General features: G+C 38.0%; 1 long non-coding RNA gene across 2 annotated transcripts in view; it reads right to left on the minus strand.

The window, feature by feature from the left end:
• The window catches only part of LOC146526000 (uncharacterized), a 34,393-nt gene extending 16,245 nt beyond the window's left edge, over window positions 1–18,148 (minus strand). Inside the window, exons 1-3 of one of the 2 annotated variants that reach the window (XR_014873320.1) lie at window positions 17,720–18,148; window positions 17,248–17,311; window positions 67–139 (exon numbers count right to left, since the gene is read on the minus strand). This is a non-coding gene — a long non-coding RNA (uncharacterized LOC146526000). Of the gene's footprint in view, window positions 1–66; window positions 140–17,247; window positions 17,312–17,453; window positions 17,700–17,719 lie in introns of those variants that run through there. The other variant, XR_014873321.1, reaches the window with a different exon arrangement.
• Between the last annotated feature and the right edge of the window lie 9,746 nt (window positions 18,149–27,894).

Genomic DNA, 27,894 nt, shown 5'->3' on the forward strand with positions numbered 1-27,894 from the left:
AAGGGAATGCATAGCAAATAGTAATAGTTACATTTAAAAAATATAAGGCATTCTTTTTTTTTTTACCTGTTGTGAGCTGGCAACTTGTCCCAGGTGTACCCTGCCTCTTACCCTGTGACAGGTGTGATAGACTCCAGCCCTAATGAAATGTTGCTAGTACAGTAAATGCAAACTATGCTGAAAAGCAGGGAAATGAAAACTTTGAAACATTTTAAACTGACAATACATCAACTCTCAAGTAAACGGAGAAAAAAAATATAATAGTAAAAAACAAACAAATTAAAAAACAAAACAAAACACACAATTACAATGTTATATTTGAACAAAATTAAACAATTATCTTGTTTCCATTATCAGTGTTCAAATTTGCCTTTGCAATGCAGAAATTATGCAGGAACACACCATGACCAAAGGACCACCAGTAATGCTATTGGCCCAAACTATACTAGTAGTAATAGTGGTGACATAAAGCTAAAATTCTTAGTCAAGATTTGATTGACAAGATTTGGGCCCCACTCAGTGGATTTTTAGTGCATACAGGCCCTTACATTAATGCTGACAAGCTGGTTATAAAACACCTATTGTCACACATTCCAAAGAGATGTATCACTCACATCTGAGAGAAAAGGTTTGATCATTTCAAGCACTGACTAAAGTCCTACTTTAAATATCACAGTAGTTTGGATCCATGCATTATTCATATATTTTCTCTCCTCACAACGGCATATTAAATATTTGTTAACTGGTAAAAGCATCATGGAACACACTGCACCTCAGAACTATCAATTTTCCAGACACGTAGGATTCTAAGGTACAAGTGTTACATCACTGATCCTATTAAGGCCAAGATGGAGGGCTTGAATATTGGAGAGAAGCAGTTAAAGGTAAAAGACAGGAGAAATCACAACGGAGGCTCTAAGTCCACAAATAAATATAGCAAACATACACTCACTGTGAAATAGCTATTGCAACATATGAAATCCCAGCGATGCTATACACTGACACAATGACACTGATGAGTGATTTTTATACTCTGAGCTATTCCTATGTCATAGAAACCTTTTGTAGATAGACCAATAGTGAAAAAAATATTACAAATATAATTAATACTGAAGTAGGAAAGAGTGTTACAGCTGAACATTTTTCTTTCATCAGCTTTTAAAAACAGTTTCTGTAATAACTTTCAATGTTCTTGGGATGAAAAAGTAGGATGTTCTGTACATTAGTTATTGTTTTAGTTTACTTATTAAATAGTCCCAATAAATCATCTGTAATCACTAAACAGCCAATGTAAGTAACCTTAATTTCATTCTGTGCATGCAGACAAGCCAATTACATTACACTATATATACACGATCGGGTTCTTTTCTGCAATGACTTATTAGGGCCTATGTTGCTTAAATAATATTATTGTATTACAGATTCAAACATGTACGTGTTTGCATCTTTGTCCTTAGATAAATTAGACCAGAGAACTTCAAGCAAAACACTTTTCAAGTGTTTCACTGATGTTTAGGTGGCCCGACCTAATTACCCATCTCCTCGAACTTGTAAGCCAGGTTTTATGCTTTTCACAATTCAACCCAGACACAGAGGTTTTCCTTCATACATGAATTTTTAGCAGACCTTAAAGAGGGTTAGGTTGGACTCAAATGCAGACAACATCGCTGTAATTGTCTAATACACATTTTTTTTTATCAATTTTTATTTCAACACAGTTGAAATTCAAAATTAATGTAATGCAGAACAAATAAAGAGGAACTACGTAACATGTGGCTTTAAATAATCATTCAGGGTTTATTAATTCATTATAGTTCACAAAAGGTACGTCTTGTCAATTCAATTCAATTTTATTTATATAGCGCCAAATCACAACAACAGTCGCCTCAAGGCGCTTTATATTGCACAGCAGATTTATATCTACTTTATTATCCAGGGCATTGGCTTTTTCCTTGTCTCTTTCGCTGACTTTTTGACCCATGTTTGCCAAAAATAAAAATAAAAAATCCTAGGCTTGAATTGTTCTGAATAAACACTTCTGGTTCAGTGTGCCAGTGTGCAACAACACAAATCTTCAACACAGACTGTCAGAAGCAACTGTAGCTCCACAGAGACAGACACCATTGTGAAAGTTGTCTCACCTGTCTCATGCCTTACCTACTACCACATACCAGCCAGTATCTTATATGCAACTGTTCACTTATCAGCTATGCAATTCCTGTCCTTACCAAGTGAAGATTGTCTGCTGTCCCTGAATAAAAATTCTAGACTATATATCAAGTTAAATCTGTAATTATTTACGTATTTTTTTCCTATTTATTTCTTCATTCGTTTTATTTTTTAAAAGACAAAGCTAGAGGCAACATCATTTGTCTTGTGTGGCACTGAAAAAATGTCCATATTTTAACAAAGAACTTGCAAAGTAAAACAACTTTCATCAAGGTCAATGCAAGAAAATTGGTGATTAGGAGGTAATTTACTAAACGTAATTGTTCTAAAGGGAATGTAAAATACTACCAATAGATGTTTAACAACGAGTTTTGATTACTTAATATATATCAAAAGTTTATCTGCTTTGTAGAATAAATTCTTTACTGTGTGTTTCTTTACTAGGCGGACTTAAGTAGTTTCTTAATGGGTAATGTTTTATAGCCAACATTGATAAGGATATCCCAAGAGTAGAAAAAGCTGCTCTTCCTCTCTGCAGTTTCACCTCCAGATACAATCAAGGCCACTGTAATTCAACTTCTCTTTGAACTCTTGTGATTACATTTCAAACCTTGAAAAGGGCGCTTGTTTTTTGTAGATGAGCCATTGCATTGTGATTTAATTTAACATCCCAGTTCCTTTCCTCTTGGCATAATTAATATATCCAGTGTGTCTCTAATTAAGCAATGTGGATTAAAAAAAAACAGAAGAACATTGTTGCTTGTTTTTTTTTTTAATCAAATTTGATGGAGTATCAATTTCCCATCTCCCTATTAATTGAAAATGTGTTTTAGAGATAAAATGCAATACATTATATGCCCCCAAGACATGATTATCTTTGCTACTGCGCATATCAGAAGTACAGATCAAGACAGAGAATCTGGTAAAAAAAAAAAAAAGAAAAAAAAAAAGATGATGATCTTCCTGCATGCCGTCAGGACAGAAAAGGGACACACAGAATTTCAACAACCTATTAATTCAATATCTGGTCTATCATCCTGCTATGAAAGTCCACAGCAGAGAAAAAAAAAAGGCAACTAAACAAATAGGCAGAGTTTAGAGGGCTGTGGTTGCCCAGAGGCTCATTAAAGCAGCCGGCCTCTCTTCTTGAAAGCATTTCTATTGGCAGAGTCACCGATAGAAACTCCAAACTGACAGAATATTTCATTACAAGTCTTGAATATTTCATTTGAATGCACATCTTCGTATGCAATTCCTGTTTGCATTAGAAATTAGTTGCAACAATTAAAGACACCCATCTGCAGGAAAAGTATGTTGAATCAGTGCTGACTCCATGCAAACCTTGTCCCTGTTCTGAAATATCCTTTCCAAAAGATTAATGAGATAAAAGGTGCTGTAGAGTAAGTCCCACGCCTACTTTTAGTACTGAGGCCTATCAGCAGGTTTGTCAACATACCTAACAACACCCATTACAGCTCTAGCCACTCCACACCCCATCTGAAGTCTTGTGGCCCATAGAAACCAAAATCCAGCTCTCCTGACCCATCTGCCACTGCGTCACCATGGCAACTGTTCTTTTTTTCCCCCCACAGCTACATTTCCTGAAGGCTGGTTTTAAGCAAGCCATCCAACTGATGTTAAAACACTTGTAGGTGAAGTTATGGCACAGTGCCATGTCCCCCACCCCCTACAAAAAGTACAAAGCCAGATGAAAATAATTCAGGACAGCTGTGTAATAATCCTTCTAGGATTCATATAATTAGTAAACAAAAAAAGCACTGGAGCTATTGTTCTGAGATGTGCCAATTATTGTAGCATTGGTCTTTTTGTTTTATGCATCTAGAGCTTATTTGAGACACATCAACTACCTTAGCACTTAACGTCACCATACTAGATATTCCTTATAAAGGGAAAAACAAAGACTTGTAGAGTTTATTTTCTATCAAGATATATCTATCGTTGCAGCTCTACAGCTCTGCTCCTATTTTCCATCGAGGGTCCAAGGAATTACAGAATCGACTCAGATAATACCATAAAATCAATTATTGACTTGTGGTCTGGTAACAAGTACATGAGAGCCACCTTGTACTTGAACATGGTTTGATTCAGGTCAGTCTATGTCTAGCACAGAAGTCAACCAACAAAACACGACTGTTTTTTCTCTCAGTTACAGGGTGTCTACAGCATTGCCCAAATGAGCGTTCAAGTTTTCTGGGAAAACTATGGAGTCCCAAGGCAAAACCCCTTCCCAGAGTCCACCCATCGAATCCAGGAACACTGAGTATTTTAAACTGCCATTTAGCACACATGCACAGACAGCAATCTGAACCCTACCGTCCACAACTTGAAGTTTCACAGTGACGACCCTCTCACTTTTTTGAAAAAACTGCCATACTGCTCTCACCATGCTCCACTCCAGAACCCTTGCAACATTTGGAGGTGAGCCTTACTGTATCTAGTCAATAACAGTCCATCTCCTACACTAGCTCTAGTTTCCTCCCCACCAGCAAGGTGACATTCGATGTCCCAAAACCCAGTCTACGATGCTGAGGTTCCACTTGTCCAAGCCCCTGCCTACCGCCCAGCTAGTACTACACCTGACCCACTTGTCCCCACTGGTGGTGGGCCCACAAACTGAGGATCCATGTTATTTTTTGGGGCTGGGCCCAACTAAGCCCCATGGACACAGGCTTGGCCACCAGAAGCTCATTTGTAAGTTTCTCACTTCTAGGGGAAATTAACAAGCTCCAAAATCTCCAATTCACTGGGGTTTTATGAGTCTCTTTGTCACTCTAGCTATTCCAAAAACATTTTACTATGATGTTTGCAGTAGTTTAACTGCAAGCTGACACTACTGAAAAGCTCTGATCCTCCTTCCCCCTTTTTTTGCTTCTTTGACTTTGAAAGATTTGGTGAGATTTATCTCTGTATACCCAATGAGGTTGTAAAAACATCTAAAAATGTATTTAAGATCACTTTTTTTTTTAATTCAGATCCTTCACTAATTATTTTATCATATCATATTATCATATCTCTCTTGCTCAGTTAATTAAATTTATTCTATTATTTTAGTTGCCCATTGCTATAACTCTTGTATTCACTGTTCAGGCTGCAAATGACAATTAAACTGACATGATAACAAGGGTATACTTTGAACTTAACAACTGCTGACACTTCAATCCTTATCAGCATTATATCAAAGCAAGTTACAACGACAAATGTCAACTAAAAGTGCCTAATTAATATTTGAACTTCACACCAGTCACACTAGTCATTATCCCCTCATTACATGTGCTACCTGTCTAACTTTATCTAAAATAGCCTTGGATTCACGCTATTGCATTCTAACCATTACTTTACACATTTTTACCTGCCTGTTTACGACCCTCCTTTTTGTCTTATCTCCCCTTCCACAAAAATCAGCTGTGATTTTTTTTTTATATCAAAAATGGTTACTATAAACTAAAAAGCTGATCTTCAAGTAATTTTAGCCAAGGGCTTATGAAGGAAACCGTTACTTGTCACACCACTAGTAAATTGGCACAGAAGCATAAATAAAGAGCCATCCATTATCAAATTGTGATCTAAACTTTACTTTTATTGTTGATGCTTGGAAGTACATGTGTCATATTTCTACTGTAGCTCTATCCCTTTAAACCAGTGAGACAAGGGCACTCAGTTGGGTATAACAATGTCTGTTAGAAATGGCTTAGGGCTATTGTGAAAGCGTAAGTGCTATTTGCAACAGTTGTGTCTTTGGAAGCCCCTCTGTGGATATTGCAATAAATATTGCATGCTTCAGATGTGTTTTTTTGAACTTCATATGACAGCCGTCCGCAGCGTGTGAAACTGCAGTCTGGATGATGCTTTTGGGTCAAAGACAGATCATGACGTCTCTCAGCAGAGAGGAATCTGTTATCAAAGAGCTGCCTTGGAGAGGCGACACAGAGGAAGAGGGCCTTATCATGTTGAAGCTTGAAATATTTATTTGATACAATAGACACTTACAGTTGCTGTAGTTCAGTGTGATATGACTGAAAACCACAGCAAGACAATGTTTCACATGAGGCTACAAGTAATAGATGATCCTTTTTAAACTCTCTATTTTTATGTAGTAAAAAAAAAAAATAAATTATAATAATTTTTAATTTTGCTGAGCACTGCTGCCTCACAGCAACAAGGTCCTGAGTTCAATTCCATTATCAGGCCAGGGTTTTTCGTTTTGGAGTTTACATGTTCTTGCGAATGGTTGTCTGTCTCTATGTGTTACTGCGACAGACTGGCAACCTGTCCAGGGTGTACCCCACCTCTCGCACTAAGGCTACGTTCACACTGCAGGCGAAAGTGCATCAATCCGACTTTTTTGACCCTATGCGACCCAAATCCGATCATGCTATGACAGTGTGAACGGCACAAATCCGATATTTTCAAATCCGATCTGGGTCACTTTCGTATGTAGTACTGAATCCGATACATATCCGATGTTTTAGAAAGCGACTGCTGTTTGAATGGTCATGTTGCATTAAATCCGTCTTTTACGTCACTGACACAAGACAGACGCCAATTATCAGCGCCGGAGAAGCCCCCGAGAAGACATCGCGAACGCTTCCTGGCCATCCCGTGTAGATGTCAGTGAAACTGTTGGGAAGACAACGTTGGAGAAACGTGAACATTTTATTTATACTGTATAATCTGCAGATTCTGACAGAAATCTGCAACTATCCTTTGAAGCACCGCTCCTCTAAAACAGCAATAAGGATAATTATTAGGTTATTTACATTATTATGTAAATAAAAAAATAACTTAAAACAAAAACTGGGAAACATAAAGTCAGAAGTCTTTATATTAAGGGCCGTCAGTCAAACAATATTGTTTGCTCTGGGTCTAAACAGAGCGCGTTGTGTGTGACGTCTTCTTTTGCGCATGCGGGCCGCTTTGAGGGTTCACACTAGAGCACGTTTGCTGTCGCATTTTATTTGTAGTGTGAACAAGCAGACAAAAAAAATCGGAATTGAGCATTAAGACCTGCAGTGTGAACGTAGCCTAAGACAGTTGGGATAGCCCCCCCGCAGAATTGATGGATGGATGGATGGATGGATAACATTTTGCCCATGTTTCTCAGTAATCTTCTTTCCTGAAGGTAATTTTAACTTGAAGGCACCGTTTTAAATTAATTCTTTTCATCTTTCTAAAAATATTCTCCCATTTACAGGGTGTATCTTGTCTGTAATCTGGCAAGCACAGAGCAAGTGTCATGACCGGCCAACTGCCAGAGCTTTACTGAAAATCATTAGGAATAAGGGCATTAAATTATAACTCTTCTATGGAATATCAGAAGTTGTTAGGAAAAATATCTTGGTGATCGTTAACACTGCCAGAACAAAATGAGAAGACCTCCACAGCTTGTCTCATGTCACACTTTATATAACCACAGTACTGCTTTCCTAACTGTTTTTTCAAGACAAATGCTGGAAATCATTTGCCATTTCTCAGAAACTTATGAGATCACATTGCTGCACATTTACAGTTAGCCTCCAGATATAGCTTCCTTTTTTCATTTATATTCACTTTGTGGTCTCTCTTTAAAAAAACAAAACAAAAAACATTTGTCTTTTGTTATTGCACTCTTTGTATCAATGTTCATTGGTGCCCTTTATGAAACCCAGCCTTTATCCACTCATTATTCTTACAGAAATGTTGTTACTGTTATGTTAAGAACAGCAGTTCACATGTATTATAAACAGTCATTATGAGAATTAATAACTTTGAATATTAAAACTTTAAAATTATCAATTCATCAGTTAACATCAAATCCTTGCTGACATATTTTCTGACAGTTGTACTCTGCAAAACAATGGCTTGGAGCTAAATTAGTGGAGCGTTGGCACGCTTGAGTTAGTGTTTTTCTCTGGCTCAGAAAGGGTGCAGAGAATAAAGGCAGTCTTTAAATGAGTCTTTGTTACGTTATTTGACAGTAAAGCATTTGATACTTATTTCTAGTCACGATAAACAAAAATGTCTATTATTTGGGTGCAGGAAACTAACAAAAATAGTTACACATAGAGCTGGGCGATATATCGAGTTTTTAAAAAAATATCGATATATTTTTTATACGAGATATAAGATGTGACAATATCCTTTATATCGATATAGTCTATGTTACGTTATAACTATACTTGTGGAGCCGCAAGTTTGCCTCTCTTTCGTCCACTTTTGTCTTTACGCAACATTACTCGGCCTCGCCCCTCCTTCACTGAACACAAATCCCCCTCCTCCCCCATCGCTTCACCTGCAGGAAGCGACAAGATGGACACGGCAAATCTCCGTTAACGAGTTACTGCGCATCGCCCCGTGCGTGGGGCTGGACGCCGTCAACGTGTTAGCTAGCTAACCACGCTAACGAGCTAACCACGCTAACGCCATGCAGCCCAGAGGTGCTGCACAGCCTAAAATCCTTTCATTTTCTCAAAAGTTGACAGCGCGCCTTATGTATGAATTCTGGTTGTGCTTGATGGCCGCGAACCGATTTTATGTGGTACACAGCGCTCAGCAATCTGTCAAAAAATGTTTTAGTACGACTTTGGTAAGCTACGGTGCTGCACCGGTTGATGGATTGTCAGAGCATTACGGCGACCGAGGAGCCTCGCGGAGTGATACGTACTGTGCTTCAACGTAATATTACCCTACTGTATATAAGGACCATAAATGGCACCTGTTAAGAGACATGGTTACGAAGAGGATTTCAAACTCAATGCTGTTAGTCACACAGTAGAAGTTGGGAACAGAGCAGCTGTGAAATCTGTCTTTGTTACTATGCTCTGCGTCTTTTAGTTTACATTTTGACTGCACAATTGTGAGCTTTTTGTTATGCACAAAAACAACATGTTTTCTTTTATTTATGCAACATTATTATTTAATAAATGCTCATAATTTATTTTTGAGTAAATTTTATGTACATCTATGCTCTATGTTAATAAAAGTGCCTGTGTGACATCTGGGACACAGCTTTGACTAAGAACTCTCTTTTGGTTCTTACTTTATGGCTTAAAATGGCTTAAAAAATATTGAGATATATATCTTATATCGCCGTCCAGGTAAAAAATATTGAGATATGAATTTTGGGTCATATCGCCCAGCCCTAGTTACACATACAATTTATTATGATATTGGGGATTTTATCTTGGCTCTGACAAAAACCTCAGTTTTTCCAAGTAAGAGGGATCTTATCGACTGCATCCCTAATCAGTAGTGGCAATACTCTGAAAATAGCCTCTTGTCTGGCGACAGCCTATTCCAGCTGTCATTGGGTGAGAAGCAGGGTACATCCTGGACAGGTCACCAGGGCTATTGCAGGGCTAAAGCATAAAGACTGACAAATGTTAACACTTATGGCATATTTAGAATCACCAATTATCCTAATAACCATGTCCTTGGACTGTGGAAGAACTTCCACAGAGTATTCAACATAGAAAGACGTCAGCCGGCAGGTGGATTTGATGGTGCCAACCACTGCTCTACTGTAATATCTGTTTTTAAAATAACAAAATGATTTCTAAAGAAAGTCATCACATTTGTGAAATCATATAATATCTGAAGGCATCTGAAAGGGACATACACTCATACTGATGATAACCACGATAATTAGAAAAATTCAAAGCTTATTAAAAATAAGACTATGACAATATTGTCAACAGTCTCTATTTAGTAATAAATATACTGCAGCCTCAGCTTATAAAGAAAATTTATGGATGGCTAAGGGAAAGGTGACGACTGCTAAAAACTCACTTTTCTGTTGCACAAGCAGTTTATTTTTCAAATAATCGTGCATATAATTATTGTTTAGAGAGCCAGCAGTCTGGTGTACAAGTCTATTGTGAAGGTCTCAGAGTCCAAACTGCAATTGCTAAGAGAAAATATTTCAGATGTAGAAAGTAGGGTTGTAGTCACAGCCATGCAAACACAAGTCAATCTCCTTGGCTCCTTGGTTGATTGTTCCATTCTGAAAGCAATTGACCAAAGAAGAAAAAGCCAAAACTCACAGACACAGCAGGTCCTGGTATTATTTGATAATAGGCAAGTAATTATAATGAGAACAAACTCAAAAAGTGTGGGATCATTTCAAAAACACAGCTTATCATGTAAAAAGCTTAATCTTTTTCACTTACACAGTACCTAAAAACTTAAGAAAACCTTCATGGGAAAGCTGAATAGTCTGGTCAGAATGATTATCTATCCAATTAAACTGTTTCAGACATTGTGAGGCATCAACCAGCGCTGCTGTGGCAGCAGAGAGGGGCAAGATTGGGTCAGGAAGAGATAGTTGCAGCTAATCAAAAGAAAGATGAAGGAGAGGAGGACAGAAACACTTCAGTATATAAATTGTTCATGAAACTGTTACTAGATCATTTAAATAATGGGTTTAAAAAAAAATCCAACAGTGATGCGATCAGCACATAGAGAAGATATATGGTGAATTCAAAACAAACAACTGCTTTGGGAATATCAGTGCCTTTCAGTATAATCTGCCTTCTTGTTTTTCCTTCAGCCAGTATGTGCAAGTTTCAGTGTCTGCAGTGCAACGACCTGGATTCCAATCCACTGGGAAGAAGGTGGGGAAGCAGGATAACAAACTTCACAAGGGACCTTAGGAAGGTTTGGCTTTAACACATGCACCAATTACAGTGAGCACAGCGTGTATCCCATTCCAAACACTGCTGAGAGTGCCACACACCCCCTGAGAAAACATCTGCTTCTGTACACCGATCCCATTTCTACTCCCACATACACATGTACTCTGGTGCACACGCACACACACAAAACAATAAATAAATTCCAAATAACAATAAATGAACTTTTGTAAAATAAGAAAGAACATTTAATTTCTTTCCGTCAGAATAAAATATAATTGTAATTCATATCTGTTTTGCCATTATCCAAATGCTCACTGACTGTGAAATTAAAATTTGTTTCAAAAGTACTAAAATAATAATTCTTTAATCTTTCTCATCATTTTTCTTTTCATAACTTTTCTGTCCATGATTTAAGATTAGACTCACATGTGACCAACATGCATCACTCTCCTCAGAAATTAAAGTCTGTAGATAGAAGCTGGGAAAAAAAACCTGCCAGCTGCTCTTTTCAGTGAAATCTAGTGACTGTCAGAGGTCTTGTTAACATTAAGTTCAATCAAGATTTTAAGCAGTAAATCAAATACTAAATACATCAATAAAACACAGCATAGATATACTATAGTAACTAGATTAAAGAAGATGCACACATATATATAGCTCTGTGTGTGTGTGTGTGTGTGTGTGTGTGTGTGTGTGTGTGTGTGTGTGTGTGTGTGTGTGTATGAGAGTCAGTTCACCATAAAGGATGATGTGGCCAGACCTCAGGTTTTTATCAAAATACTACTAATACTCAAATCAGATTTTACTGTAAATAAGAAATTATTTATGAAAGAATATCAAAAGGTTACAAGGCCAAGGATCAATGTATGTGGGCATAACAGGCTCAATTTTTGTACAGCTACTGGAGGTACACACACAAGCTCATTCAGCTGTCTTAGTGAGGACCTTCATTGACATAATGCTTTCCCTAGCCCCTTACCCTAACCATCAAAAATGAATGCCTATCCCTAACCCTTACCCTAAACCTAACTATAACCTAATTGTAAGCCTGACTCTAAAACCACATTTTGAGCCTCAAAAATGCCTTCAAACTTGTGAGGACCGGTGAGTGACTGTTGATTCTCACAAGTATAGTAGAATGCAGATTTCGGTCCTCACAAAGATAGCTAGACAGGAACACATGCACACGTAGCATTTAAAGAATATTACCATGCTTTAATGGCCACTAAATAGCACTGACTGACTGTCTTATACTTAAATGCCTCAAAAACATACACTTTCACTATCCTGATACGCATTAAGCAATATGTAATCTATACCAATCAAGAACTGTCTCCTTACACAAGATGAACCACACCTGTGTGTTTTCATAGATATGATTTCACATTGGGCCTCAGGTGTCCCAGGCAGGGATACTGATAATCTGTTCTTCGCCATTTCCCAGGAGATGTATTAGGGGTCATTCATTTCAGTTGGTTAAAGCAGGAATAATATATGTGATCCATCTGCACGGTCTAATTTGAGGTTTGTGCTTCAAGTTTTCCAATCTCAACTCACAAAGAAAGTAGCCTCAATTAAAACTTTCAACTCTGCAACAAGTTCTGGTAGAATAACAAGATGACCTCCTGTACTGTGCTGTACATCAAACTGTTGGGCTATTCTAGGCAGTTTGTACTCCAAAATCACAGTCTCTCAGATAACGTAAAGGATCAATGCACACTGAGCCCCCTTTAAGCTCTCACACCAATTTCCCTGAAACAAAATTCCAGACATATTCTCTGGTTAATGAAAATCACATTTTAAATTTTGCAAATGAGTTTATGCCAGACGTTTTTCAGTTTCTGGAACCATGTACTGTAAATTCTTTGACCAGGCTCTGTTTCAATTTTAAAGAATTTGCAACACTGGCATTATTTCACTCAGTTATAATTACCCAAGTACGATCAAGAGAACAATGTACTCGTAGATAACAATATTGCAGATATGCTACTACTCAACGTTGCCTATAGAGTTTATAAATAAAGGGAAATATTTGCAGTGATGGTCATCTATATTATGGTTTTGCAGTGTTTGTGCTTTAGGACTTCCTATATCCCACCAAACAACAGAGAATATTATATTTCCTATCATTGAAACTTGAAGGGGTGCAGTGGAATTGCAAACGATTGCAATATAATAAATATAACTTGCATACTAAATGAACAGTTGTTTGTCTTAGCTAAAATCTTTTGATTGTCATCACTCACTGCTAACTCTGTTATATAATATGTGTAGGCAAACAAAGGATGATGGAAATGATGATGATGTAATTTCTGACTGCCTCTGTAACAAGTTTAACAGATTTCATTACTCCCTTACACAGCACACTGACAGCCACCCAGAATGGGCAACAATTTCTTGCCAACCAAAACTATGCAAGGTTGTCAAAACCAACCTCTGCATCCATGACTCAACAGTGACTATGTAGGTCAGCACCGTCTGACAAGCTCTAATGCTTGGGGGGTGTTACTGCACATTACAGAAGCAGACACACACACACACACCTCAACTATTAAAGGTGAAACTCAGTCAGTAAATGTACAGAAAGAGGTCATGAACGTCTAAGAATGAATCCAGTAATACAGCAACACCGACGAGGAGGACGCAACAACACCATACAGCTTACTTCATCTCAACTGACAACAATAAGCTTAAGTGAGGAGTAAGAATCCAGAATTCTCCTGAGATAGTAATCAAGCAGAACATTAGAGTTTTATTCAAAGATAAGAACAAAATCCTGATTAAAATAATCAGTGATACTGGATTTTCATGGCCAATAGCCATTTTTAAGGAGTTTAAAAAAAATCTGATATATATTTATTCATTAATTGTTTTTTTTTATCATTTCAGTGTCCAACTTACATACAATTTAGACACCGCATGGCTCTCCACCACCAGCTCCAATGATGCAAACTGGAACATAAAGCAGATAGCGCTAAGGGTCTAACAGCAGAACCAGAGAAACACTACTCTTAAAACATTGACAACATTTTTCATTTAGCCCAACGATCTTTTCTGCCTTTTGTTCTGCCAGATGATATGAAGAAACATATGTAACACATACACTGTATAATATATCAGTGCTGCCATTCTTAAAAAATAAATAAATAAAAACCCTCACAACCCACACATAGACAAATTTATGCATCTGGGTACCTTGGATAGTAACATGTAGTCATTCAGAGGCACAAGAAGCAGCCCAACAGTTTCTCTCCTCAGGATAGTAACTATAGACAGGTGGGCTCATCATTGTAAGATAAATTATTATTTTGTAAGAGAAAGCACAACAGTGCACTGGCCACAAGGAGTCCATAACTACTGCCTTGTGGGGCCCTGCTTATCATCAGCAGCAATTTTTGTGTCGCAAATATTCCCTCAACAGCCTTTGATGTAATTACTTTCCAAACAGCTACCCTCGAGCCCATATCCTGTTCTAAATTCATGGCTTGACTTGTTCAAAACGTCACTGGAACACACACGTTTTTCATTTGTTGCCTTCTAAAAAACACAGTGCAGTTCCACTTCCACCAGGGAGATGACCCGCAAATATTTAATAGTACTATGACAGACAGTAAACAGGTGAATTGCAGAGTCTGATGGTGCACCAGAAAACAGCTACATATAATTAAAAAGTGGGAGAAAAGTGTTGTGGCCAAGTTTTAAACTTTGTGAGGGTGAAATGTAAAGGAAGGGAAGGTAGGGATGCAGCTCATCTCACAAAAAGGAACAACTACCTAACTTGGTCTTTTAATGAATGAATGAAGCTCATTTAATAAATGAGCTTCATAAAGAGACTACAAAGCAAACAGAGAGTAGATCTACAGGTACAGAGTGCCATCTGCCCTTTTTCACAGTGCTTCAGAATTGCTCTAGTTGCTTTGCAATGTACTGTTTTCATTGTGTTTTGGAGAATGAAGCGTTTCAAAGAGTGAAATGTTCTTTCTTTTATTCGTGTACTCTCTTCTTAGATTTAAAAAAAGACAAAGTTGTTTTGGAAGCCTTACATCAGATTCTGTGACAGTTGGAACTTCATTGGGAACAAAGTGCCTGGCCATCAACCTTGACTAAATTGCACAATACAATTCCACTTCTAGGCTTCCAAACAGGCAGAATTATCATTTTGAACAGCCACAGATAATTTGGCCTAATGGAACACATTATCACACTACAATGACCAGAGTTTATTTCATCTTATAAAAGATTGCTTCAAGTCACCCAATGTGCCAAGGATCACAAAATAAAGGTTATGAAATGAATGTGACCTTTAACAAGATATTTGTCAATGCTTTCACAGATACATCAACATTTTCATTACGACTTGATGAAATCTGCTTCAAAGGGTGCGTACATATTTTGGGTGGTGCAGAAAGGGGAATGCATTTCTGCTCATGTAACTTGACAAATTGTGCTTCAAGGTTTCTATTTATATCTTTCTCATCTCACAGGAAGGGTAGAATCTTCCCAATTCCCTTGCCGTTTGCCAGAGGCTTAGTGTGACATATTGCTAATCTGGTTATTATGCAATTTATCAGCCGTCTCTCTTTTACAGCCGTGCATGAATATTATGCAGGTTTCTCATGAGCCAAACTGCAATAACACTGCAAGGAGCTAATGAGCAACCACTACTACTGTGGTAATATATCTCAAGTCACTTCAGGGTACTCTTGTTGCAACAACTTGTTAGTCTAAGTCACTCCATTAAACTAACTAAATTATTTTTTTGCTAATGATATAGAAAGCCTCTCAGGCTGGAGCCAATGGATTGTGACCAAAACAAGGAGCGAAGAACTCATCAGTGTCCTCTGTTTGACAGCAGATACTTCAGGAAAGAGAAGTTAGAGACCTTGCTGCAGACCAAAAGACTTGCTTAACTGGCACTCTGAATTGATGCAAGGGAAGGAGGAATCTCAGCAAGGATTCATTATTGCCTCTGGCATCTCTCAACATATGAGGTATAGCCACAGTCACCAGTGGAAGCTGTTTTTGCAAAGTGAGCACGATTTGATACGGATGACAGATTGAGTGTGGCCTGAAGCAAACATCTTCCAGAGCCTTAGATGGTCATCCTTTTCAGAAGCGGCTGCGTTTTTGTGCCACCAGCTAATTAAGAGTGGCCCATCATTAAAGACGCGTAAATCAGACCTTAATGTGACTCAAGAGCCTTGGTGAGACACCGGGCAGAAAAATGTGGTCCTCTGATTTAATGGGCCCTGAACTGAAGGAGATATAAGTCTTGATAATGATAGTCAAGTACAGTGTATTGATCACATCTCCCACTGGAGTCTATGTGGGTTAAAACAGCCAGCTCGGAAATTGAACAGGGATTTCTCGACTGTGTAGAGCAATCTTACAGAGAGGCGGGATGGTCAAAATAACCTGACTAATGCATTTCTCCAAGACAACTGTGGTTCACTTTGTCACTTCTACAATATACTACAATAGACAAAGTGCTATCTTTCCAGCAGGCTAAGTTGCAGATGACAAGAAACATATATACACAAAGGAGGGCATGCTGTAAAAAGATCTATTATTTTTAACTGTTTAATTGTCAAAAGGATTAAGATTCACACAGTGGACACAAGCGCTAAATTACTGTTAGACTCTGCAACTGGCTATGCTCTCCATACAATTCCCTTCCCTGTCACCACGTATTCATGAGTGCGCTAAATGCTGGCTGAGGCTGCTCTGGGAAATTGTTAAGACAGTTGGAGCTTTCTCTAATTACAAGACAACAGTGACAAAAGTTTGACATTCAGTGGTTTGGCATTTTGCATTCCCATCATTATTGTAATGAAACATTAAACATTTATCATATACGAGCTGGGGAGGAATCATTTTTCCCGATGTCATTAAGATTTTGGTTAATTATCATGGCCCATTGGGTCCAGCACCGCCTGCAATGTGCTACTATCCTGTGTCCATTATCCACAATGTAATTATCAACACATGCTGTCTAGCCACCATTACAGCATTTTCTCTTGGAAACATGTTTATAATTATACCTCAAGATGTTGATTTGCCAAATGCTGTTAATGGAAAGCTCCTGTTTGCCTGGAGTTGAAATCAAAAGCCATTTATGGAGGCACTTGAGAGTGCTATCTGCAATTACCTGTTCAGTGTTTTCAAAACCACTTTTCTAACACTTTTTTTTTAAATCTCAGAAGACTTTGAATTAAAAGTACAATGACAATATCCCATCTTGGCGTAATGGTTGGCAATCTTGTATCTGTCACACTAAAAACAGGATCTTTCAAAAATGTGTTTGTCTACCATCCATCACGAGTCTGATTGATGCACACATTACAACAGATATGGTTATCGTGTTACAAAATATACACAACAGTGTCAGAAAATCAATCAATTTCTCAGACAGAATTTTCACAGAAAGATGAAAGAAACAAGTGCCTACCTGACCAGACTAGACCGGACTGAACCAAACCTCAGAATGAGATCCCACATCCTGTGCGCATTTCCTGTTTACAAAAATTCAAAAATAATGTTGAAGAATATGGATTTTACTTAACCAAAAAGTTGCAAGAACACTGTCTTAAATGGTTTCAAATACAAACAAAAAGAAAAAAAATTGACAAGTGTCCCTTTCATGAGTTAGTTTACTTTTTTTGACCTCTGGCGTCATTCTGGACCATCATCTACTGGCAAATGATATACAAAAAAGATCTTAAATACACTAATGCTAGCTAATTTTTAAGTATAATTTTAGTGTTTTCTTTATTAATTTAATAATCTAGTTCTCTTTTTTAGCTAGGATTAATTATATTTTACAGGGTGCTGCTCGTGCGTGCTAGCTAATTTGGTCAGCAAGCTGCATCGATAAATGCACAGGTGCACCGAGATACATAATTAGACAGCTTAAAGCTCACCTCTCGCTTCTTCGTCAGGCTGTAACATACAGAAAGCCATAATATAAATGTCAGACGATTTCATTAAAATCCTCCCAAAAACACCACAAAAGTCAAACTAGCGAGGTGAGCCATAACAGACTTCAACAGCAGGTGTAAGGAAAGTTGCCACGTCACGAAGCCTAGTATCACGATGGATTGCTCATTTGAAAAAATAAATAATAATTAAGACGCCCAAATTTTTTTTTACTAGTCTGTAAAAGCTTTCAAAAACTGAGAATTTTAACACATGAATCTGCTGAGACTGACTCGCTTTTAGAGCCAGCCTCAAGTGGTCATTAGAGGAACTTCATTTCTTTTTCGGGGCTTCATGCCAAGAGGTGAAAACACGAAAAATAAAAAGGACATAAAAAGGCTTTGCAAGGGTATAAGATTTATTGCCAAGAAGCATTGTTAATCTGTCTTTTTGTGCTAACCTGTGCTAACCTTTCACCTTTCAGCCTAGATTGCTAGTCTGAAAGGTGAAGCCAAATCAACCTCATATCTGCATGCTTTTTAGTGGCCACCAGGAGGCAACCCCAGTGTGTGCAAACAGGCTTCCAATCCTATAGAACTCTATGGGAAAACGCATTAATGCTGACCTTATTAAAACACTTTCCTGGCCAGTTGATGGGCTCAGTCACTCCTTTTAAATGTTAAGTAGAATATAAACTCTCTTTTGTAAACTAAAATGAACATATCATTTAAGACACTTGGAATAACCAAGTGTCTTAAATGATATGTTCATTTACTAATGCTTCTTGATTGATTCGTTTAAAAAAAAAAAAAACACCTAGGTAGCAGGAGCAAAAACACTTATCTCAGCATTTCATAAGGAACTTAAAAATCAGCATGTTGCTTCAGTATTTAGTTTCATGCACATATATTTTTTCACCACTTCAGCTACTGGCTGGAATGTTGTTTTTGTTGTTTTAAAAAGAGCTGAAACCCTTGAAAGTTGCTTAAGTTTTTAGTTATCTGTGTGTTCTTTCACATGGTGTTGTAAATTTAAGAGCATTAATGAATATTTAAAGGCAAACAAGGAACACTTGTTGACTTTGAGTGGTACTCACTCAAGAAACCAATCAGTGTTACTGCACATTCGTATTCATCACAAAAATATGGAACTCACAAATTAATAATATAAATAACATGTAAAAATAGGATCCTAACTTTGGCTATAAACATGCAAGTTTAGATAAAAGGGAAAAAAATTATTTGGTCAGATATGACAGCGCGAAAAAATTAATGAGCATTTTTCGACATCACAGAGGTACATGCTGTCATATGGCTGGGAAGCATTTCTTTCACGCTCCCAGTGTGTCCGGTGATGACAAACAGTAGGAAGAAGGACTGAACGCAGCAGTGCTTTTCCATTGCCTTTTCCATGTCTCTTCTCCTGCTGAGATGCAAGTACAAGTGTGCTAGTCTACGTATAACACGGTACCTTTCAGGTGCAGGCATTAATTACTTGTTTTGTTTGTGAGTCCTTCCATTGCGTCTCATTTTTTGTGGCACCTGACAGTGGATCGTCGCCCAATCAGTCGTGAGCAGTCCTTTGGTCTCTTTTTTAAAATCTCATGTTCAATTACCAAAAATTCAAAGTCACATGATGCACACTACTCACAAATGGCAAATCTAGCCATCTGTCTGTGGCTTCTTGCAGTTGGCTAGTGGGAGTAATACATGAACTCTGTGGGCAAGAAATTATATTTCCTGTTTAAAGTACTGAGCATTATATGTGTTGTATTAAGAAATATGAAAATCAAATGTCATTTCCTTTAACAGATGCACTTCTTGACGTCAAATTTGATGCCTTTAACCTATTTATCATTTATGATAACAATAAAATAAAATAAAAATATGCTGCTTTTAGGACTTGAGGAAAACTCGCAAATGAAATCCACATAGTTCTGCTGATGCATGATATATAACTTCAGTTATCATTCTAGATGACAAAAGACTTCTGGCATTAAATCTGGATTTAGTCAGGCTTAATATAGATATAATTGAAGGAAAAAGTGTCCAGCTAATGTGCTAGACTTGCTCAGAGGAAAAATGAGCCCCCCCTCCACCCCCCAGCACACACACAGTTATTAAAAAGTTTTTTTGTTTTGTTTTTTTTTTGTGCAAAAGTTAAATCAGTACCAATCTCAGGCATGTGTATATGCTGTTTCCAGTCAATACATACCCTAAAGCTTCCCATGAGGATTGCAGAAAGTATTTCTTATACTACAGTAATATATGACCGCATAGAGTAAAAACACATTTTGATGTTTCCTTTACATCTGTACTCTTAAATCTGTCTTATTTAGCCACCATATTTCATGCTGGACAATACATGACTGATCAGTGGAAGAAGATGCACTGTATCAACCAAAGCACAGTTCGTCATACTAACTGGTTTGTAAATGTAACAAATGCCGTGAAACTGAGATAAAAAGTTCCATTCTTAAGCACTATTTTTTATTTTATTTTATTTTTTTCCATAAAGCAGCTACTTCACAAACAGTTTCTCCTCTAGTTAATCAAGACAATGACAGGGATGTTTGATTCAAAATAAAATGAGCCCCTGAGACACGTTGAGAGCCATGTTGACTGATCACAAATTAAGTGTATGCTTACTGAAGATTTCCCAGTTGCCTTTGACTTTGGGGAATCTCATAACTTTCACAAAGAGGCTGTCTTGAAGTTTGGGCATCAGTGGGAAATTTATGTATTTTTATGTATTTTGTTGCTTTATGCCAACTCCACACTGAGTACTCAGGCTTTCTCCCAATATCCAGAGGCATACAATAAGTGGGGTTAGGTTAACTGGTGATTCTAAATTGCCCATGAGTGTGAAAGTGAGTGTGAATGGTTGTCCATCTCTCTGTCTTAGCCCTCCATTAGAATGGTACATTGTCCAGAGTGTATCCTGCCTCTCACCCTATGGTAGCTGGGATAGGCTCCAGCCCTCCTGCAACGTGATTAGCAGAAGAGGATGGATGGATGGATGGATCCTCAACATCTAGGGTTCCCCTGAGCAGCTGAGCAGAATCTGAGAACTGAGCTAAATGATGCCTTCAAAGCAGGGTCTGTAAGTCTATAAAAAAAACATTACACATCAAAACTACAGTATATCAGTTTAGACCATGCTTAGAAAATGTCAACCTTGCAAAGAGCTGTCACGGGATTGGTGGATTTTCAACTTTGCAGTATTGATGTAAAAACAACCCTAAATGTGACCTCACACAAAAGTCTTCTTTTCAATTCAAAGAAAAAACATCAGAGTATATGAGAGATTATAACAGAAGAATAAAGTGATGGCCTTAAAACATCTATCAAAACACCTTAAATTTGTTTTGGTTACTTCAAAAGGTGTGTTACTTCCACACCTTTTTATGTATAGAAACACGCTCCATATGATCCTTATGTTTAGCCTGTCAATTGTTGTTGTGTAGCTCAAACTGCCAGCTTTCATTTATAAGCGAATAAAACATGAATAAAAAAACATGTAGTGGCTTCACTGTGATATGCCACACTTTCATATTTAAAGCAGGGTCATGGGGAGTTTTAACAATCCTCCTGAGGAAAACTGGACTAATTTTCATGACCAAACACAGCTGTCAACTTCCAATAAAAAAAGTAGAGGAAAGAGAGTGCCCAATATAAAAGTCAAATGACCTCACTTTTATTTTCCTCCAGCTATTTAAAGCATAGCGGGTCATGAAAATGAATGCCAATGAACAGCAGTGTTCATTCATTATTCTTATCAAGTGTGACAATCCAAAGTTTATCAGATATGGATTCCTGAGAGCAAAGACAACAGAGGAAGGCTTGGATAATTTGGCTGAAATAGCAAGTAGCTCCTACACAACCCCACCACAGCTTCCACTCCCCCACACTGAGCTTAATCTTTTATTGAACAACCTGAATAACACAAATGAGTTCGTGCATCTTTATTTGTAACATTCAAAGGGACCAATCATTATCTTTTAATTACTAGTACCCAGTAGTGGGGCCCATTAAAGCAAAGTAATTAATCTAACACTTTGGCAAGGGAGGGGATCTGCTGTACAAACAGCAAGTTTATTGAAACTGGTTTTAAGCTATAATATTTATACATGAAGAGGCAGTGAACAACAAATTAATGGTCCAAACAAGAATTAAACTGAGGCAGTACAAAGAAGTGAAAATACTCATGTGATGTATAGAACACAATAGTTTATCAGAAGCCTTCTTCAGACAGTTCTTTTTATTTTCTGGTCCCATTGGTCAACAGAGCACTCCTGGCACAACAGATAAAAAGAGCAATAAACAAAGTGCAAGTATGTTATGAACAATAATCCCTTGTGTAATATACATTTGCCTGCTTTTAGTATGAATGTTATATCCCTTGTTAACATATAAGTGTCTGTCCTAGCTATGTTGATGCCTGATTAGCATATCGGATTAAATCACTGTGAAAGCAATGTTAGCTGTGCCGATGGTCCAGTTAGAGCCATTAACTGGGCGAACCTAGCCAGGTCTCAAGGACAACAGGGGACTCCTAAGAGTCCACTTTTATCAAATTTAGAAGCTGCAGCAGGAAACTGCTTCTAGAAAAGAAAAGAAAAATAACACTGATAAGCAGATTTACAGTCAATCACAAGATGCAGTATGACTAAAGATCAATATTTGTTAATCATTCGTTATTAGAGGCTGAAAATCAATAATTGCAGTATATTTGCCACTAAGGAAAAATGTTTTTGGTTGTACCTGATATTGTTGGTCATACAGCATCCATGGTACATCAAGAACTGTGCATTTGAAAGTATCCTATAACAACAGAGTCAGGCTCAGTGTCTTCTCTGTTAAAAATAGTACGGGAGTTGTCGGGTGGCATGCAAAGGAAAAGGGGACTTAACTGTATTGTGGCTGGATCTGGCAAACCTGTATAGATCCATACCCTGCAAACATCTTGAGCTAGCTCCACACTGACACCATATTCCCAGTGAAATCAAAAACCTCATCCTTGATTATTATAACAACTTCAGACTAACAGTCACTGCTGGGTCAGGGACATCGGACTACCATCAGCTTGAAAAAGGCATCAATCCAGACTGCAACTCTCTCTCTCAAGGTAGGCCATGACAGCCTTCATGGCCTACCTTATGGTCATCAGATCAGTCCCAAGCAGCAGATGGATCCTTCAAGGACTAGTGAAGCTCATCACCTGGGCTAGGGTAAGTTTAAGTTAAGTTGAAGAATAACTTGGGGCCTGGTTCACCAAGACGGACAAATCAGACCTTCCCAGGAGATTCAAGACCTGAATTTACCAGCACTTCATACTACCCTAGATCTTGTGGCCTCTGTAAGTGTTTGAGGTGCCCATTACCACAGTCTCTGTGGACAGCAAGATCAGCATCTACATCTTGAAGGTTTTAGTGGCTTTACCACAGAGTTTATGGTGTCACAGATGTAGGAAGCCTTATAGTGCAGGGAACCCAGAAACCTAAAAATGGCAACCACGGGTATCCACATTTAAACAGGCAGGAAGTGGAACACAAGCAAATCTCTGGAGGTGGCAGAGTCATGGCTGAGTCAGAAGGCTTAGGTGGGGTCCATTGTAATGCGCTACTTCACTAAAACCAGAAGTACCTATGTGCAAAAACCAGTGACAACTTTTTCAGGGCAAAGAGTGACTCAGCATAGATAAAGGTCAAACAAACAAGATGATCGGGGTGGGATAACAATGAGCTTGGACAAGATGGAAAGGTGCAGCAGAAAATCTCATGTTCTAACATCCAACTACTGCTGTATAAGTTTCCTGATCCAGCATGTATATGATGCACTATCAAATCCCCCAGACCAATCAGTCTGGGGCAGGAGTGAGACACCTTCCTCCCATCGGCTCTGGAAAGAGCTCCTCAGAACCCCTTCTGAGCAGCTGCCCAGAAGGCCTTAGAGACAGTTGTTATCATTTGTTTCAAGATTAGGTCCTCAGTGCAGTGACCCTAGGGAAGCAGCTGAAGTTAATCCAGTTATGATCATTGTATCTGAATCCACCAAAGAATGGAATTAACAGTACCCCAGAAAATGTATCAGGAACTTGTTGATGCATTGTTAAGGAAAGGGTGGTGAACCCCTGCAAGAATGTGGCAATGGGCTGTCAAGCATTTGCACATTTGCTCTGCAAGGTGATTCTATAGGCATCACTGGTCAAGATAAAATGAGGGTCATTAAATCATGTACTGAAACTGCAGAGAAAGCTACTAGATGGCTATGGATCAAGGGGGCAAATCTGTGAACAACTGTTACTGGGATGTAAGCTGGGGTAGGATGATTCTCGTCTGGGTTACCTGGGAGAGAATGTATGATGCTGAAAAAACATTTGCTGACTCCAGGTTACATCACTGATAATTCGTGCCAGATCATCCACACTTCATGTTTTTTGTTTGGTTTTTTTTAATCATCATCATCTATCTGATATATGTAATGCACGAGTGAAAGATGCAAAAATATCTATTGGAGATATTTGGCATTTTCTAAACTTGCAGCAGGATCTAAAAAAAAAAAAAATCCAATAAGATACTGCTGTTGCAGTATCGTTTTTCCCGTATTGGAAGTAGATATTACAGTATCAATTTTCCATTTTGATACTGCACATTGATTTTCGATATCAGTAATGGAAATCTCAGTGTCTGTTGACCCAAAGGTATGTTTTTCTGATAAATCTGTTGTAATATATACCCACGCTACCCACTGGCAGCACGGTGGCACGGTGGTTAGCACTGTTGCCGCACAGCAAGAAGGTCCTGAGTTCAATTCCAACATCAGGCCGGGGTCTTTCTGTGTGGAGTTTGCATGTTCTCCCCGTGTTTGCGTGGGTTCTCTCCGGGTACTCCGGCTTCCTCCCACCGTCCAAAGACATGCAGCTTGTGGGGATAGGTTAATTGGAAAATCCAAATTGCCATTAGGTGTGAATGTGCGAGTGAATGTGAGCGCGAATGGTTGTCTGTCCCTGTGTGTTAGCCCTGTGACAGACTGGCGACCTGTCCAGGGTGTACCCTGCCTCTCGCCCTATGACAGCTGGGATAGGCTCCAGCACCCCCCGCAACCCTGAAAAGGATAAGCGGAAGCGAATGGATGGATGGATACTGCACATTGATTTTCGATATCAGTAATGGAAATCTCAGTGTCTGTTGACCCAAAGGTATGTTTTTCTGATAAATCTGTTGTAATATATACCCACGCAGTGCATATTTCAAAAAGAGCAAGTGGCATACCATACTAAAAACAAATGCTGCACCGTGCTGGGTGTTTTGTTTGTTGATATGCATTCAATTCACAGTTTAAACTGATTATTGTTATCCTCCATCATTTCTATCTCAGTAAAATCATAAAATTCTTAGAACTAAGATTGCACCTCAAAACAATATAAAAAAAACATCCTTTCACTCTCTGAGGGGGGAAAAACCCCCATGAATGAGCACAACTAATTGCACTTTGCAAAGATTTTATTCCTGCCTCAGGAAAAGAGAAGCCATCATGACTACTACTGGAAGAACACAACATGGTACAACTCCAGAGGAAAATGGTTTGGAAATTTGACAGCACTGTGGTACTTTGTCAGGGTCATTCTCCAAGATGGTCTCAACATCGTCCCTGCACTTCATATGATGATTCATCTGCATCCAGAAGAGAAGCTAAGCGCTCTTTCTAAATTACCTATGAGTTATCTCCCCAATAACTTCTAATCAGACAGCTGCCGTTTCCTCCACTGTAAACAAAAGTAATTACAGTAGATGTGATGGATGGAAAGAATAAGACAGCTTCTGCATGCTCAGGACCAGTATGGGGCTCTACAGAGCAGAACACTTTAATTAGGGACGGCCTAGCCCAGCACAACAGAATGAGTCTGACAAAGCACACGTTCCAGTTACTAAAATAAGCCTCTGCCTATGCAGTGTCTTTTGTTTTCCCAAGTTTGGGCAAGTGATTTACTTCAGCACATTTGAAGAAGTTGTTTTAGAAAGGGAATAGAATCTAGCATGATATCACTTCATTCTTATTAAAGGTAATGAAATTCTAAATAGAATTTAGGAGGGAAATCAAATATGCAATATGGAGTCAGTCAAAGCTGCAGTTTCAATAGGCCGACCACAAGGGTGTCGTTACTTATTTGCTGTTCAGCACACTTGATGGTTGATCATTATTTATTAAATACTTTTACCCAGAGGAGACACAGTAGAGTACAACTGAAATACAACTAAAATCTAAATTGTTTATATTCAATTCTGCACACAGTAGAGAAAAGGAAACACTGACTGAGTGCATTTATTGTACAATACTGACAAAGGTTATTTGGTAAAGCATCTCCATTTATGTTAATTAGTAAGTTATAGAAGTTAGTGGGGACACTCTTTAGAGCCACATTTGCAGACCCTCATGAAAAAAAAAATCGGAATGCCAGTATTCACAAGAGAGATGTTAGACAAATGTGAAGAGGCTTTTGCAATGACACAAATACCATATGTAAAACAGACAGACAGGGGGGAATTAAATTTAAAACATCCTCGTATCCGTACAACATTAAAACGTTTTTGCATCTCTGTGTGTGGAATGAAGCTGTGGAACAGACTAAGTAAAGATATAAAGCAATGTCCGAGCATGGCACAGTTTAAAAAGCGGTTTGAGGAGATGGTTTTTACAGGGTACAGGGAAGAGGTAGAGATTTGATAGGGTGTTCTTGTCTAATATTTTCATGTGTGTGCGGGTGCACAGGTATGTTGGTATGGGTATATATATATTTGTAGGTTGTGTATCCTTTGAGGTGTTAATGGGGTTATTGAAAATGTGTATATGTGCGTATGTGTATATACGTATGTATGGATAGATAGAAACATATATGTATATATATATAAAAAAAGAAAGAAAAAAAAGAATAATAATAAAAAGAAAAATACACATGACATATAATGCAAATGCAAGGAGGTATTTCTGTAGTCTATTGATTACTAGATAGTGGAAAAGGGGTGGGATTAAATAAGCTTATGCTTCTTCCTGCTCCTTTTTGAACATGAAAGTTATTTGTAGTTGTGGTTGCTCGTTTTCTTTTTGTTTTGCTTTGTTTATTTGTCTCTTTTAATTCTATGTTGTTGTACTTTTTTAACATGTTCAAAATAAAGATTCAATCAATAAAAAAATCAATAATGAATGAATGACTCTGATTTGAACCTGACAAAGTTTAGGCAACAGCCGAAGCTACCTCAGCCTATCTTATAGATACCCTTAAAAGTGATGTCATTATTTTAATCAACGATTTATTTATATTTACATGTGCTTTGGTACACTGCTAAACCAAATTATAAACAGGACCTTACAGTAAACTCATAAAACCCTGAAGTAAACCTAATGAAAGATTTTTCTTTTATAGCTCCATTATCTCTCTCTATATATCTCCAAACACTGACCTCCCTTGATTACCACAGTATACCCATATTCTGAAAGCTGTGTCTAGCAGGATAATGCACCATGTCACAAACATCTTGACTTGTAGTTTTTAATATAAGTTCAGTGTACTCAAATGATCCCCAGATCTGAATCCAGTAGAGCATCTTTGGTTCGGGATGTGGTGGAAAGTGAAATTAGCATCGTGACAAAGCTGATAAATCTGCAGTAACTGTGTGATATTATCCGTTCTGTTCATGCTATTGATTATGGACCAACATCTCTGAGGAATGTTTTTAGGACCTTGTTGAATCTATGCCACAAAGAATTGAGGTAGTTTTGAACGAAAAGGGAATCCACCCGAGTACTAGAAAGGTATAGAAAGGTGTCAGAGTCAGTCATGGGTATAGTAAAATGTCTGTTGTTTTGTGATTATGTATAAAATGTATGTTCTAGCTCTCTGTGGTTACTGTATTACCGCCTTTACTAACGGATTGTTAGCATATTTTTAATGTGTAGTGCATTATGTAATGTATAAAGGACTGAAAACCAAAATAAAACAAACAAACAATAACAAAACTCATCTTTTCTTTTTATTGGTTGCTTCAGAGACCCAGGCTGCATTGCTTAAACCACAGTACGTTTTCACTGATCAGCAGCTTGTGAGTGGGGAAAAAAGGCACATTCATGTTGGTGTAGACGGCATGTTTCCCTGACTCACACATTCGTTTGGCAAATGACAG

The sequence above is a fragment of the Neolamprologus multifasciatus genome, chromosome 1 (assembly GCF_963576455.1).
Source record: "Neolamprologus multifasciatus chromosome 1, fNeoMul1.2, whole genome shotgun sequence".
Classification (NCBI taxonomy): domain Eukaryota; kingdom Metazoa; phylum Chordata; class Actinopteri; order Cichliformes; family Cichlidae; genus Neolamprologus; species Neolamprologus multifasciatus.